General features: G+C 43.5%; 1 protein-coding gene across 2 annotated transcripts in view; it reads right to left on the minus strand.

Annotated features, from left to right (window-relative positions):
• The window catches only part of CDYL2 (chromodomain Y like 2), a 990,342-nt gene that overhangs the window by 589,724 nt on the left and 383,555 nt on the right, over nt 1-17,063 (minus strand). The gene's annotated exons all lie outside the window — the stretch shown is intronic.

Here is a 17,063-nt window from a genome sequence, read left to right on the forward strand (position 1 = left end):
TTCACCTTCCCTCACCAGCAACATAGCCGCTTTGCGATGTTCATCCGGAAGGTGTTCCAGTATAGGAGCCAGCCGGTGCCATATCTCCCTGTCGTATCTGGCAACTATGGCTAGAGAATTGGCTGCTTTCACTGTGGTAGCACCTACCGACAGCACTTTTTTGCCGAAAGCATCCTGTCGTCTGGCATCACTTTCCGGGGGGGTCGTGCACTTGTGCTGGTCCCTCGTCTTCCTCGCCGCCGCCGCCAATACCACTGAGACAGGAGTTGTTTGGGAGGAAAGGCACTTGGGAGTAGAGTCCGGGGCCTTACATTTTTTCTCTAGACAACCCTTTATCGCTGGTTCCGAGAAAGGGTGGCGTATGGTCTGAAGTCCTTCCCCATGTGGTCGAAGAGAAAACAGTCCTTTTCTTCTGCTTGGGCCAGCCCGAATTTCGTACAAGCCCTGGCCATCATGGTGTAAAATGACCCAATATCGTCTGAGAGACGGCTGAGCTGGGCTCCTTGGGGTTTCCAATTCTGCTTCGGACTCCCAGGTTGGATCCCTGGAGGGGGAAAGGGAGACAACTGACGAGGCTCTGCTGTCCGAGTCCGAATCCATCAGTTCCCCTTCCTTGCGGCGTGGGGCAGAGAGGTTTGCATCCGGCGGCACTGCCGCGGGGGTTGAAGGCGGTGGTCGACGAGACGGGCCCGGGTCGTGGATGACCGACCTGGCCGGAGTTACTTGAGGTAGTCTGTCATCCAGTGTCTTCAGCAATGTTTGCAGCGTGGACAAGACTTCCAATGACAAAAGTGACTGCGGATTGAGCAGAGAGGTAGAACCCAGAATGCTCCCTGAGAGAGGCTTGGTAACTTGTAACACCAGGTCTGCAGGGCCAGCTATTCTCACACCCTCGTCTCCCAAGGACACCGACAAGGCCTCTTGCTGTAGAAGTGTCTCCAGCAAAATTGGGTCGTATACCTCTAGACGCCAGGCCTCTTGCGGGATCTCCGTCGACAAAGCGATAGTCGGCTCCGTCATCGACATCGTCAGCGGTACAGGAACGGTTGAGGTCAACTGCGTCAGCGGCAGAGAAGTAGTCGACGACTGCCCTACCGTCGACGATGGTGGTGGTCGTGCAGGTTTATGCAGCGTTCCCGCCTTTTCCGAACTCGACCTGCGTTTCTATGCATCTCGACTCGAGGCCGATCTATGACGTTCGCCCGAGGAGGATTTAGATTTTTCTTTTTTGTCTTACCTCGCTGAAGACGAGGATGAAGATGCCTTCTTCGAAGAAGAGTCCTTGGAATGGCCTTCCGATGATTCTCCGCCGGTCTCGATTTCTTCACCGGGGGTTCCGACGATGTTGAGAGGCACGGGGCCCCTGAAGATTTTGACACTGAGGCCGTGCTGCGCGTGGAGCCCACCTCCGAAGGCGGGTATGCCCCCGCTCCGTCGTTCAACCATGCCACAAGTCTGCGACTCCGATCTTTAAGACTCTTCTGGGAGAAGCCCTTACATATGACCTTCAATCCGCACGTAGCGCACGAAAAGCGCTTTTCCCGACATCAGGAGAAAAACTGCAACAGCACAACCTAACCAAATAGTAGACTACACGAGGTGCTCCCACTACTTTGGAGACGGTTGAAATGTGAAGGGAGACGTGGGGGCGGGGCATTTATACCGCTACGTCCTAGTGGGGCGTGCGTGCACGGCCCAAAACGACATAGATAGGACACGAAAGTGTCGAAAGTTTTCCTATAGGAAACGGCTTTATAAGCTACCGAGGGTTCCCAGTATGTCGACGGGGAATATTCTAAGCATGTGAATCCATGAAAGATCCAATGCTGGAGAACAGAACTGAGGCCAATGGGCGCCGCGCATGCTACTTATACCTGTGGTGATGTCGTCGAGACGAAGGCCTCTGAGGGACATCGACTCGACCTGGCTTTGACGCACAGCGCCCTCTACTGAAATTCTTTTTTCTGAGGCAGCAAGCTGGATATTGCCAATATCAAAGATAAGTAATACGTGGGAGGACAATCCATTCGAAAGTTTTTTTCAGAATAGGATGTTCATTCACAGTAGTCTATTTTCTGCCAAAGGTGGGGGAGGGAGGCAGGGAATGAGGTAAGGACAGAAAACGAGAAGAGGTAAACCATGGGAGGAGAAAATACCAAACAAACGTGGGTGTGGGGAGGGTGGTACAAACATGCTAGAACTAGAAATAGATGGTAGCAGCTATGAGAATTCAATGACTACTCAATACCACAGAGTTAATCTGAGAAAAACTGAATATTGAGCTTGGTTTTATTGTACGTGCTGGTTTGGAATAATTATGATGTAGATGTTAGAAAGCTGCCCATCGAATTCCCAAAAAATGGGCAAGAGCCCAATATAAGTCTAAATTCTATTTTATAGATCTCGGATGTTGAAACTTAAATCACTATAGAACATTCAGACTCTAACAAACAATAGGGAGATGGGTCACCATGATGTTGTGAAATGTGGCTTCAAACTACATGTTTTCTATGTAAAATGTGTAATGAATATGTTTCTAGATTTTAATCAGAAGCCACTATGCAGTAGCATCATCAAGCAGCACCAACAACTTTGTCTAACTAGAAGTATATAGAGAAAAAAAAATCTGATCCGGTGGAAATGTGGTGGTGTGGGGGTACTGTGGATTATTTACAAGGCCAATTGTCAGCTTGGAGGCCTACCATATTAGATGAAAATTGGGCATGACTCAAAGATAAACGCTATACATCTCATTTGAGGGGTAGAACTATCTATGCAAAACATTTCCTACAGTGCCCCCTTGTATCCATTACAAAAAATACATCTGCCCAGCTAATCACCCCATTATGTCAGTTTCTCAACTACATGGGGAAAAAGCTGCATCAAACAAGAGTGGACACTCAAGGGAAACCCAGATGATATGGTTCAAGTGGAGTTTAGAAGGTTTACATTAGGTTAGTTAGATATTCAGACCCTGGTGTATCAAGGGAATGACCCAATTTGACTGTTTACATTTGGTTGTTGGGTAATTTTGACCTAGTGATAGCTCTTACTTTTGACCGTTTTACTTTTTGACCTTATTACTTGAACATGCGGAGCGGTGATTGCCGAGGTGTCCCCCGATTCCTTAACCATGGAGGCCGGGGACAAAAATAGCTTGGGCCCCCATTTTCAATGATCGGTCAAAACGGGGGCAAAAGCAGTTTTACTGCAGGCAGTCTGCCTGCAAACAAAACATTTGGGGGCAGATTGTATACATCCATATTAAACACACTGGTGTAGTGGCAATTCCAGTTCTCTACCCTTCCCAAGATGGAAATCAGAACAGCATGTTAGCCAGTGTTAGGAATGTAGAATAGTACTTAAGAGCATCCGTAGACATTCCCTGTAAAAACAGATGCAGGGACATCACTCATTTGGAAATGCCTCACTTTCAGCCCTTCTAATGTCTGGTCAAGTCAGACCTTTCCCTGCTCTTTTGCAGACACTTGGCTATGAGATTTCTCTCTTTCTTGCCCCCAAAATCCCTATTTGCTCAGCTCTTTGGCTCGGACTGTGCATTCTCTGGTTTGTTTTTCTCTACAACGGAAGGTATGTTTCCTGTACTTTCATTTGGTTCTCTCCCCCCACCGCCCTCCCCGGTGCAGGCCGTGGATCTCAGTGTAGTTTGGATCTCTCAGACTCCTTGGAGAGTAAGTCTGAAGTTCCTTCTCTCGGTTACATTTTGATTTGGGGCTAATACTAGGATTTTCATTAAGCATTTTGTAGTTGCCTTTTTGAGGGATTCCCTTTGTTGCCAAATGTCATCCCTTGTTTCGTTTCCCTCTTTCCCCACCAGTTGAAGAATAGAATAGTCTTCGTTAAACGTCCTCATCTGTGAAATACTGCAGGATCTGGCGTGATGGGGTCTTGAGGCACCCACCTATCAGAGTTAATGACAGACTGCCAAGCATATTTCTGGGATAAACCCAGACATGAAAGTATTGTGCAAGCTATACAAGAAAATCAGACTGTTCAAGACTGGTTGGGTAAGATCCATATTATTAGGCTGCATTATTAAGTTACAGTCCAAATCCCCCATAGGTTTCCCAGCACAATGGCAGTTGCATTTCATGGCATGTCCCCAATGGATTGGGTTCAGAGGAAGCCAAGGTTACATTTAGGTTATCTTCAGTAAATTTACATTGACGCAGGCTACCTGAATAATTCTGAACCAAATTCTTCAGCTACAGAATTAGGACACCTTTTTATAACAATTTACAACAGTGTTTGGACAAGCATTTGTAGCCCAATCATCACATATGGAACTGCTTATGTTGAAACATTTGAATTCAAATGTAGTTGACTTCAGGAGAGTGGACTGATACTCACCAGCTGCTGCTTTCAATGCACTGCATGCAAGTACAAGAGTTATATGACTCTTTGCAACCACTCATGATGTAGTACTGTGTACAGCAATCAACTTAGATCTTAAAATTGACCATCAGTTACAAGTAAAACATTCAGAGGTTAGTAATACATTCACAATGAGTCAGTTTGAGTGTGAATTAAGGCTTTAATAAAATCGTTATATTGTCATCAATTGGAATATTATGTAAGAAATTGCATCAATTGGTCAGTATCTCCAAAGTCTGGTCATGGAAAAAGGATGTAGTTTGAGGCGTATACAACAGGCCATTGTTCAGCTTCAACCCAAAGCCATTTCTTCCTGCAAGGATGTCTGTTCCTCCTTTGGGGCAAATAATTATTAGAGCTTTTACTTGACCCTGGGCCGTTCAGAGAACGTATAGATGAGACATTGCCCAGTGGATTACAGAACAATTGCACTGGTGTAAGTACAATTCGAAGTAGGGCAAAAATTGCCCAAATGCTAAATTTTTATGTATTTTTGTACCAGGACAATGTTTGTCCTAATACAAGGATTAACGTGCAAAAATGCTTTGAAAGAATAGGTTTTCTGCAGAACGAAATTTTGAACCATGGTGCAATTTGCGTTATACAGCCTCTAGAATTGGTGGGCCACTGGAATGAAATCAATTGGAAGATAAAACCTAACTGAAATCTGGAGATCTCGGATTCAAAACTATTGTATTGGTAATACAAATTGGACCTAATGAAACAATACGACAATGTGAAAAACAGAAATCATGAGGCCATTAGGGGACAAATAAAGTTTTATTCTCATAGAATACAAGAAAGGTTAGAGAATGAGAATTAATCATGGATAAATCTAACAATACAGAGAGGTTAATAGTTAATAGTAGAGTGATAAGGGGTTAGCTGATCCTAATGCTATATTAATCTCTATTTGGGTTGTCACCCAGGTTTACAGTTACAATTAATATTCAACAAAAGTTCATATCAAAATGGAGGTGCACTATAAGAGTCAGTGCTCAAGGACCTGCAAAGGCTTCCAGTTATAACAATTTGGTTACAACTGGAATATGAATGTACTATGCAAAAAATAAAAAAACATACTAAACTGATAAGTTAATATTAATATGTCTAATACTAGTATAAGAACTTAGTTACCTTATGAACATTTTTACAAATCCAACGCCATAAAGCTAAAAAAAAAACATGAAATAAACAAATTATTCTTTCACAGTTTATTAAAAAACAAATGCATACTGTAAGGAAGGCATGGTATCAAACAGTAAGACATACACAAGTGATCACATTTCAAGGGTGTTTATTGAACATCAATCTGGTTTGAAAAATGTCTATCTAATCCTAAATCTAAAGATGGGAGCAAGCTACCACCATCAAATAATAACTCATAATGGTGTCTTGTCAAAGTAAAATGCCTTATACTAATAAACCTATTGCCAATCCTTACGTCTAAATACAAATAGTGTGGGAAACAATGTTATGCAAAAGAAAAGTGTTCAGGAAATGATATGTCAGAATATTCAAGCCGTTGGCTTCCCTTCCCCACGTTTTCAGCACGGGACAATGTGGCACACTCGAGCTTTGCACGGTCTCTGGCTTCTCTAGCACGAAGGTGCAGTTTAAAACTTCAACATCATGGCCTTCTGTGCCAAAGTCTCTGACATTCAAAGTCTCTTTTCAGAGAGCCTCATGCAACACAGCAAACATCAAAGTTACTTTCTTCTTAGTATTTCACATGTACAAATTCTTGGCAGATTTTCTGTTCACCCCGGGTGTCCCTCCGCCGGGCTCCGACCCATTTTAACACAAAATCTTCAATTAATCTCCGTCTGCCGGGCTCGGACCAACTTTATCTACTTTACCACAAACTTTCGTTTACTGTATCAACATTGAAGACTTTCGACTGTGCGTGGAATTTAGCCGGACCCCGTCGCAGGACCACTTCGATTCACAATTCTCTATAACATGTTTTCTTTTCAGCTGGATACCTTACAGATCCATTCGGTTGAGCACACACGTGGTGTTCGACCACTCTGTCAAAAGGTATCATATCTTGGTTTCAAAGTTCAATCATCAGCAGTTCAACTTTACTTGCGTCTTTCATCACATGTATTTCAAATAATGTTCATTCCAGCACACCATACAATGTTGCCGCTCCCAATGTTGGCTTCAACACAGACCAGTCTTGTATCGTCTACCCAACTCACCGGCTGTGTTCGTTTCACTGACACTGCTTTGTTCTTGGAGCCAAGGACAGTACCACAGCGGCTGGTGATTCTCCCTGTCTTGATTATTGACATGGGAGGGCCCTGGGTATCTCAGAAACACAATGCAAGATTCTTCAACCTGTTTTCCTGGTCTTGTGCTTTCCAATCTCGAGGGTTCATGAAAGCACCAGTTCCTTGTCAAAAAGGTGAAGGGAACTTCCTTCTTGCGATCCCCTTCTGTTTTGCCGTCTTTCTTTAGTTAACCTGCCATCTTGGAACTGCTGTTACCTCATGTGTTTTGTCTCGCTCGGAGAATGCTCACGTGCGCCGCCTTTTATCCGTGCGGGGAAGCTTAATGGAAGTCAGGTGTGTGTGAGATGGTCAGTAATTGACCTTGACTGACCATTGTATTGGGACACGTCAGGTATACGTCTCGGGTGTTCGTCCGTTTTTGCTCACAGCGGGCTGTCTGTGAGAAAGTGTTCATGTTGTAAAGGGGGGTGTAGAGTTCCTAAATATACTAATTGGTAGGCACTAAGGGATTACCGGTACCAGTAAGGTCACCGGTGCCGGTAATCCCTTAGCGCCCTACTATGAGGTCCCTCAGCGGGTCCCGTCCTTAACGTCTGGTCTGACCAGGCGTTAAGGCGTTAAGGACAGGACCCGCTGAGGGACTTCAGAGCTAATAACGGTACCGCAAATTGCAGTACCGTTATTAGCTCTTTCCCCATTCCCATTGAGCCCTGTGGGGGCTCAAATGGGAATGGGGAATGGTATTTGGAATGGTGATTTACCGGATCCTCCAGGGTCGGAATGACCTGGTAAGTCCCCATACCGCCTACCCAGACCCGGTATGGGGTAAGGGAGTAGCCATGCCACTAATAGCGGCATGGTTACCTCCTACCGTGTAATGAGGCCCACTGTGTCTCACCGCCTGTGTCCCATTCTCACTCCCCGAAGTCCCCTTACCCAGGTGATCCTCCCGCACTGGTCCACCCCAGGAACTGGATCCAAAAGTGATGGCCGTGTCCTGGCCACCTGGGTGACAGATCTTCGGGGACTAGTGGGTGAGACACCTTGTTTCTCACAATACCATTCATGGAAAAATAGACGTAAACTCTGTAATACAACACACAAGTACAAAATACATCAGCAAATCACAGTGACCATAGATTATGTAATGTAACACACAAGTATAAGATACATCAAAAAGTCTTAAATCATGCTACAAAGCTGGCAACAGCCTTATATACAAAAACGTCTTAAGAGCACCATTAGGGAATTGTGGTTGGGGGCGTGAAAGTTAAAATGTTATCATATGCGGATGATATGATGCTTTTCTTGTTGAATCCAGAAGTGTGTGGAGATCTAATTAAGGATATGTTTAAGGAGGTAGGTGACATTTCGGGTCATAAAGTAAATTGGGATAAAACTGAGATTTTTCCTTTGTCTAGAACATGTGATAGTAATATTTTAAGCTCATGGAATTGTAAGTGGTCGCTAGGGGGGGGGGGTCACGTATTTAGGAATACATATTATTGGGGATTTAAACAAATTGTTACAATATAATTTGGATCAGGTAACTGCGAGCATATCATTACTAATAAAGAGATGGGAGAGATTGACATTGAATTTATGGGCAAAGATTAATGCGATCAAAATGGTTCTCGTACCCAAACTCTTATATGTTTTGCAATCCATTCCTTTCATGATATATAAAAAACAATTGATAAAGGTTGATAGACTATTCCAATCCTTTTTGTGGGGTGCTGGGAAAAAGCCTCGGGTTCCAAAATATATAATGATGCAAAGTGTGGAGAAAGGGGGATTTGGTTATCCAGATTTAAGTATTATAAAGCATTTTTACTTAAAAAGAGTTCATATTATTTTAGGGAAGTGAATGAAAAGGAGCCGATTTGGCTGAGTATGGAAAGGGGTATATGTGCACCATATGATCTGGGGAATATTTACAGTATGGGTAAATTGCCGAATAAACGATTGAAGCTAATTCCTGTGGTGGCAACTAGACAGGTGATAGGGTCATGGTTTCGAGAAAATGGGCAGGGCTATGGCTTCAGCCCGGATGCTTCTATTTGGTATAATGAAGCTCTGCAAATAAATAATAAATGTCTAAACTGGATTAGTTGGATTAATAAGGGAATTCTGAAGCTAGGGGATGTGATGGATGGGAGCCAATTGTTGGGATTTGAAGATCTACAGTGTAGATATGGTTTGAATCGGAGAGAATTGAATAGATACTTGGCTCTAGCTTCCATTAATAATTTAAGGATAGGTATGGCTGGGGGTTCTGTTGGGGGAAAACCAGAACTTAGCAAATTATTGGAAGGTCAGGAATATTGTGTACGGACTTATATACAATGTATGCCTATTGGTGAAACTATTCAATCAGCATGGACTGGACTGAAGGAATGTTGGTCACATGATATTGGGAGGGTTATTACTGATGAGGACTGGAGTGACATACTGAGGGTGAATTTACATTTGGGAGCAGACATGGGTTTGCGTTTGATTCAACAGAAGATCATTGGAAGGCTATATTGGACACCGGTTAAGATGTTTAAATTGGGTCTTCAATCTTGTGATTTATGCTGGTGCTGTGACATTGGTAGAGGCACCCTGTTACATTTACTGTGGGAATGTCCGAGAGTGCAATTGTATTGGCGGGATGTCATTGATAGGATTGATCTGATTTATGGAATAAACTTACAAAGGTCTGCAGCTAATATAGTTCTATTGTCACATAAAAATAGATGTGTGCGTTCTAGAAAATGTACTTATTGGATTGATAGGGCAGTGATGGTAGCAATTAAATTAATTCTCAGAATTTGGAAAAAGAGGAAAAAGCCTAATGTGGAGGAGTGGTTAACGGAGTTGCATATTCTATCACAGTATGATAAGGTTTCATTGGAAAATAAAGATAAAGGTGAGGAATACATAAAGTTATGGGGCCCTTTTTTGGCTCTTTTTGATTAATGTGACAGTGGAGCTGATCTGGTGGATATGTCATCTGAGGAGGAAAGGGGGATAAAGCAGAGGTGATGGTGTTTTTTTTTTTTTTTTTTTTTTTCTCTTCGCCCACTTGTGTTGTCTCTTGTGTTGTTCTGTGTATATTTGTCAGTTTGCTGTTATGTTTCGCAGGATAAAGCTATTATGACAGATTGAAGATGTATGATGCTTATATTGTTCTGTAAATTAAGTTGTGATGCTTTACTGTGAGACATTGTTTACTTTATTGGTAGTTGTTGTTCATTGCAAACTTAATAAAGTGTTTAAAAAAAAAAAAGAAATGGTATCATCTATCTTGCTACAGTGATGAAGCGCAGTATTTCATAGGGCCATCCACTTCCTCCCTACACGTGCGTTTCAGTCCTGTACTGATTAACAATGCTGGACTTTCTTCAGAGTAGTGCTTCATTATCATTGGTTCAAATACTTGAAATATATGTTCACTGTTTGTAGTTCTTTAACAAACCACAAACAAATGGGTCACTCACAGTTTGGATGTCGGCTCTCCTGCTTCTGAGAGTTCGAGCATGAGGCATGTCGCTGATCACGGACTGATGTTCAGGGCTCTGGAGCATTGGCCCTCCTTTGCCATGCTGGACATCCTCTGCCAGGCACTGCAGCCCTCCTAGGTTGGTTGCTGCAGCCATCCTTGGCCAGTTGCTGTATCCCAGTACCCAGGCTCTACCTTACTGATCACTTCTGATATTTAGTATTTGAAGGTGCGCTGACACTGCTGTTAGCTGGACTTTGCTGGCTCTAGTACTTTGAACGCAGCACTGCGAGCATCCGCTCTTGCTGCCTGAACTGCTCCCAGGAGGGGCGGAGCATCATCTGGTCACATGACGGATCACGTGTCACTGAAAGGAAGCTCTTTGTGCCGGCACATTCACCCTTGCGGCTTTAAGCCCTGGAGCCGTAAGGGCTGGAGCCGCTGTTTAACTGTGATCCGTGTCCCTGTCTCTGGGAACAACTTTCTGATCTGCTGACGATTGATTTTCATACAGATGTAAACGTTTGAGTACTATAAGACTATGCGAAACCTCCAGTTTGCTATCCTGGTCATCCTCACTATTTTACTTAAGTTCACAGGGTGAGGGGGAGAGTCGGACTCTAGCAGCTCCTTAAGCTGTCGGGCGTGCCTTACCCTGTGACTTTGGACAACACAGCTTCTTCTGGATTATTGGCTGCTGTTTAGGAACTCTGGTGCCTATACACCCTCATATATAAAAACAGATTTTATATTTAAAAGCAGCACCTTAATATTTCTCATTTTTAGATAGACTTGTGGATGTTTTAGTGTTCTTGTTGTGATTGCACATCCCTATCTTATGATTCAATTTAGCTCCTACCCCTTCTCAGTGCATTTTATTGATATAACCTGTTTTTATCTCAAATCATATTGAACTCTGATCTATATACTGTGGTGAGATTTGGTCCCTCTTGGTCTGAGAACTGTTTACTTTTATCTTTAGTTTGTTTCTCTGGTCTCTAGCTTGCTGTGTGGATTTGAATCTGGATGACACGTAGGGTTCTCAGGAATCAATCAGCCATGGAGGCTACCCTGGATTCTCTGAAATCTGGGGAGGAGCCTCTTTCTCCATATTCCAAGAAAGGTACTCTTCCTCAATCCTCTGCTATTGTCCTCTTAGGCAAACAGGACACTACTCAGGCTGAATTCCTTAGTACTCAAATGTATGGTCCCATAGTAACTATTATATTGAAAAGTACAGTACATGCCCAGATTCATCCTCAGGACAGGAATGAGATGTTTACCACTATGGGCATTATTCCACGTGTTCTGGGTAACAATAGTTGTAGCTTTAATGGAAATCACGATATTTCCATAGATGCTCAGGAAGAGCAACTAGCGGCTACTCTAGCCCTAAATTTGGGTGACAAGCGTAGTTCCTTTGGGGGGGTTCTGCATACTGTTGAAGCAGACGAGGAAATGGTGAATGCTACCCAAATGACTCCCACTACTATACGGTTAAATACATCCCTGCATGCCGCCCAGTTGGTTCTTCCTGATCCTAAGTCTACACATATTTCTGCTACTATTGGTCTCCCTACTGCTCTACAATGCCCTCATTTGAAGAACCATAACAATCATACAACTTTTCCCTCTAAGTCTTTGTGGGGGGTGTCCTCCCCAGGTAGAGTGGTAAATCAGACCTTAATTACACTTATGAATCTTTCTGCCTACACAGCTGGGAACCCTGACAGTTCGATTGTGAAAGCTTCGGTTTTTAAAACTCCCTTAAGGAATCAAATGCTTAGTACTTCTAAAACTAAACCTAACCCATTCCTGGGGAAAAAAAAATGTAACTATTTTGGGAAAAGAACAGCGATCAGCACGTCAATCACACACCCTCCTTTGGCCCCCTCAGTGGTCACTCTTGATCACCTGCATTTGGCAGAAGTAGCGAAAAGACTGTACACTGAGGAGGTCTTGCATAATGATATTGATGACATTAGTATCATCGAATGTGCAGACAAAGCAATTGCCGAGAGTGGGTTAGAAACTAGACCGATGATACTAATAATGTTACCCAGCAGACATGTGATGCTTCATTTACGGGTTCTGCCTCTGAACTCACAAATTTTATTGAGGAGTACACTGAAAAGCAAAATTGGTTGAAAGAAAGGGGTCTTCTCTCAGAACCGATTAAGGAACATCTCAGTGACTCTATGCTGCATCACACTCTTAAGGAGGCTGATGAAAGGATAAGGCTTACCCAACCTACTGTTTCCGCGTTAAATATGGTGCTGAGTTATTTTGTTAGTCTCTACGATATTTGGGGAGAGGTTAGATCTCATTCTCTCCTACTCTCAGAAATCTATGTCAGGCTAGAGGAGCTTGACAGGTTTGAAGAGTTGGTGAAGATCATCAGGGAAGACAATTCCACAATTATTAATAAATCCCCCGCTCCTCCCTCGCTACCTTGTCCTATTCCCCTCTTTCCTCTCTGGGATGGTCGTATCTTCTCTAGTTCCAACAATATCTTCTCTGCAGAAGGAGGGAGATGTCATTGCTTATGTTTATTGGGTAAAAGAACCGCAACACCCCGTGAAGGCTGCCGCTTTTATAGATTTAACTAATCCGACTGCTCTGCCTGAAGAAACTTTAGTGAGGGCGATTCCTCAAACTCCCTGCATTTCCGCATCTGCAGATGCATGCCACCCCAATACTTCTGAAGATCCTAAACGGGACAAGGGGGCTGATATTATTTCTACTCCAGGTTTAAAAGCTGCGCTAAATCGGGAGAATGCTCCTGCTTCCATAGACTTGATAAAAGAAAATCTCTCCTCTAAAAGCTTTGCCCCAGTTGGTAAAACATTTCTTCAACAAATTAAGGAAACCAAAAATCAGAAAAATATTTTACAAAATGAACTACAAATAAATGTTTCATGAATTTGGTTTCACCTACGCTCTCCTGTCCCTCCGGTGACACTGTCTTTTAAGGGGTTCTGCCTTCTGAGGTAGCAGGGGCGCCTATCCCCATGGCCGTTACTGCCAGCCTTTTGGCTAGTGAGGTCAATCCACTCCCTTTGAAAACAGCTATAGGTATTCAGACAGATCCTCCTGTGAATATACCTGCACCTGTTGATAGCAACTGCTCTATGGTCCCAGGCATTGCTGTCTCGGTGCAGGATACCAATACTCTCCTTATTTCTAACAGCAACCCTGGGGTCTTTGACCCCGTAAAAAGTGGTTTGAGTATCTCTAATTCTCAAAAGGAAAACCCTACTGAAACTCTTTCCTCTTTGAATTTCCCATGTATCTTTCCTGTGAATCTGTCAATCTGTCATCTATTCCGATCCCTATGGACTCTCTAAATCCTTCAACTACTGCTCCCCCGACTTTGGTCAATATTGATATGGCAAAACAACTTCTTTTGGATCTATATAGAGTGAAGTCAACCCCTCTGGTGTACGTCAACTCGACTGCGGGTCTTGACCGGCCCAAGGTTGCCGACACTTGTTCTCTCCATACAACCAACTCTTCCTCTAGACGCTCATACGAGCTTGCCCCAATCGGCTATGGGGGACCGTATGGTGGGATTCAGGGCAGTGGCGGATCTCTATGTTCTTGGGATTTCGGGCTCTGCCCACTTAAAACCTATTAATTTAGGTTCCTTGGGTAGCCAGGAAAGACTTCCGATGGGCACCCAGTTGGTTCAGAAAGGGACTATACTACGGGGTACAAGGGGCCCTGAACCCCAAGATAATCCATTAAATCAATTTAGTAAGGATATCTCGGACTCAAGGCCTCAAACCTTGGGAAATAATGAACCCCTAGAGATCCTAAACTTGTGAGTCTCTGGGGTAGCGACATGCTTATGTGTCAATCGAGGCAATAGCCTTAACATTTTCCATCAAATTCCTTCACCATCTCTGATCACTAGCTATGCTCTAGAAAGGATCTACTTTCCCCTTAAGGACCGTCTAGATCTCAGCAATATTATCCTGAAATCCAGAGTTGCGTTGGACCTGATAATGGGAGAAAAAGAGGCCTTCAGGGAGCTTGGTTCTGAAATCAAATTGGTAAAACATGGCCAACCATTCAATATGCATGAAAGTTCTGAGGGGTACAGGAGAAATCCGACTATGGTTTACCACCCTGAAAGGCTCTCTCAACCTCAACGGAGGCACTTCTCGGCCAGGAATCACAGACGTCGATATTGGGCCCAGGTTACCTCTAGATTGTGGAACTGAGCTATTCTGTATAAGTCCGATCTATGTAACAAAGAAAATAGATTCTAATACATTGGGTATCATGTCCTAGAATACAAGGGGAAATCTACATCTCCTGACTAATACTAATACAGTAGCTATGATTAAAGGGTACTAACTGTTTCTATCTGCAGGAAACCTGGTTGCTCTCATCTCACTTCATCGATGGCTTCGAAATGTACTCTCAAAATGCCAAACCTAGTTTGGGTGGGAGAGCGTTAGGGGGTTTACTTATTGGGTTTAGGTCCACTTTGGGCTTCGAAGTACGATCACCCCGATACTCCATTTGGCATTCTGGCAGTGGAGACTGCATCTAGAGAGGGATCGGTTGATATTCTCCCGATTAATATCTATTGGCATCAAGGTCTAGCTGTCCTCGAGTCCTTTCTGGATAGCCTAATGGGATTGATCCTAGCCTGGAGATCTGTGAATATTAGGGGGAAAGTAATTTTGGGAGGAGATTTGAACTCCGACTGCTCTACATCCACAGACTATGGAGATCTGGGACAAGATTTGGAGGAGTCTGGCCGGGGGGGCCAGAAATATGTTTGGGGTAGACTTTGGAATCTTTCTTTGGAATCGGTGGGTCTGACATGTCTGAATGGTACCAATGACTCTACGCACCCTCCCCTCCCTACTTGGCAGAGAGGTCTTTCAACTTCTACTATAGATTATTTATATGTAGACCGTTCTCTGCTTCCTCTCTCCTCTGAAGTCCAGGTACTCTTCAATCCCTGGAGTGATCATAGGCCTCTGACTTTCTTTTTTCCTTCCCTCAAAAGAACTGCCCTCTGGGGGTCCACAAAACCTAAAAATGATGGGACAAGGTCCGGGGGTACGCTGGTTGCCCAGAAACATCAGTCTTCTCAATGGCCAACTCCTCTCTTCTCTGAACCATACTTCTCTTCTGTGGAAACAAGTAGTCTTTAACACTCAACACTATGATACATTCTTGAATGCTCTTCATAGTAGTGTTCATGATACACTAAGAAAGGGTTACTCTAGAAAAGACCATCTCCACAGGTTCGATGAGGAGCTTGCTAGAGAAAAGACCTACGTATGGAAACTACTTAGAGAAACCCGATATCTCGATATTGACCAGGCCACCAAAAGCGCAGAGATTAAATCTATACGTCAAAAATATAAAAACTACTGTATAGCAAAAAAAAATCCAGTCTGATGCAAAACAATGCAGAGCTGATGCTCATTGTCCTGGCCTAGAGGGATCTCAGGGCTTTCTGGGCTCTTTTGTCATCTCAAGACTCTGTCTTTGCCAGTGACCAACTGAATTCCATCGCAGAGGACCAATGGGTAGATTTCTATACTGAGCTTTTTGGCCAAGGGGAAGAGGGTCTGCTAGAAGCTTCAACTGGGGGGGCTGTACCTGACACCCTGTGGGAGCCTACTATTGATTACGACACAGTATTTGGGCTAATCTTCAAGGCCAAGAACTCTAAGGCACCAGGCCCGAATGGTCTGACGAATAATACACAGAGCTCTGCCGAAAATGTGGGCTAATTTACTCTGTATGCTTTTTCAAGACATAGTGAGAACTGGCTCTATACCAACTAGCTGGCAGACTGCCCATATTGTTCCTATCTTTAAAAGAGGTCAGCAGACTCTTGTTAAGAACTGTAGACCGATCTCTCTTATTGATGTGGACTGCAAGCCGTTTGCCTCTTTGCTTCTTTCTCATGTGAATGTCTGGATTAAAGAGAATCATATCCTAGAGAAATTCCAAACATGGTTCAAGGCTGGCCATTCAACTAATCTAAATGGTTTCATTTTAACTGCTTTACAAGGTTCAGCATGGAGCAAATTTGGAGGAACGTTATATGTTGCATCAATCGATTTGTCTAATGCTTTTGATCTGGTGATTCGGTCTAAGTGGGGGATATCAGCTGACCTACTCAATCTGATCATGGCCATGTATGAGAACTTGGAGGTCCATATAAGGATTAATTTAGAAGGGACCCTCTCAAGAAGAATAAGAACACTTATAGGGGTAAGACAGGGCTGCTCTTTGGCCCCATGCCTTTTTATTGTATATCTGGCAGATGCAGAGGGATTCCTCAGAGACGCAGGACTGGTGAGCGCAAACTTGGGAGATTTAAGGTTCTCGTGGTTGGGATATGCTGACGATCTTCTCCTTTTTGATCAGACTAAAGTTGGCTTACAAAGACTTATATGTAAGTTCGAAGAATATTCTGTATTAAACGGGTTAAAAATCGAACCTATTAAAACTCGTACCATGGTCTTCTTGAAAGGAAAAAAAAGGGAACAAACAAGTCTGGAAAATTGGTGGGGAATCGATTGTTAGAGCACAAAAAATGGTCTATTTGGGATTCTTGATCCTGGCTCAACTTGGGTTGGTGAACTTCGATGATCTATCAGATATAAAGCCTTACTCCTAATTTCTCAGACAATCAAGTTGGACAATAAGTATGGTAGGTTCTCTTTTAAGCCAGCGGTCGACTTTTTCGAAGGAAAGGTTGTTCCGAAATTAATATATGGCATGGAACTCCATTACTTGGATATCCATGCTTTCTGCGATTCTCTTGAGGGTATCTTTTGGAGAAAGGTTATGGAACTTCCCAACAGTATTCCAACAGTGGCTATAAGGTTTGGACTAGGTCTGGTATCTCTGCAAGCCAAAAAGCTTTGGGGGGTCCTGGCACTTTTCCGTTCTCTGCTCTGTCCTAA

Source organism: Ambystoma mexicanum, chromosome 1p (genome assembly GCF_040938575.1).
Source record: "Ambystoma mexicanum isolate Mex_15411 chromosome 1p, UKY_AmexF1_1, whole genome shotgun sequence".
Lineage (NCBI taxonomy): Eukaryota > Metazoa > Chordata > Amphibia > Caudata > Ambystomatidae > Ambystoma > Ambystoma mexicanum.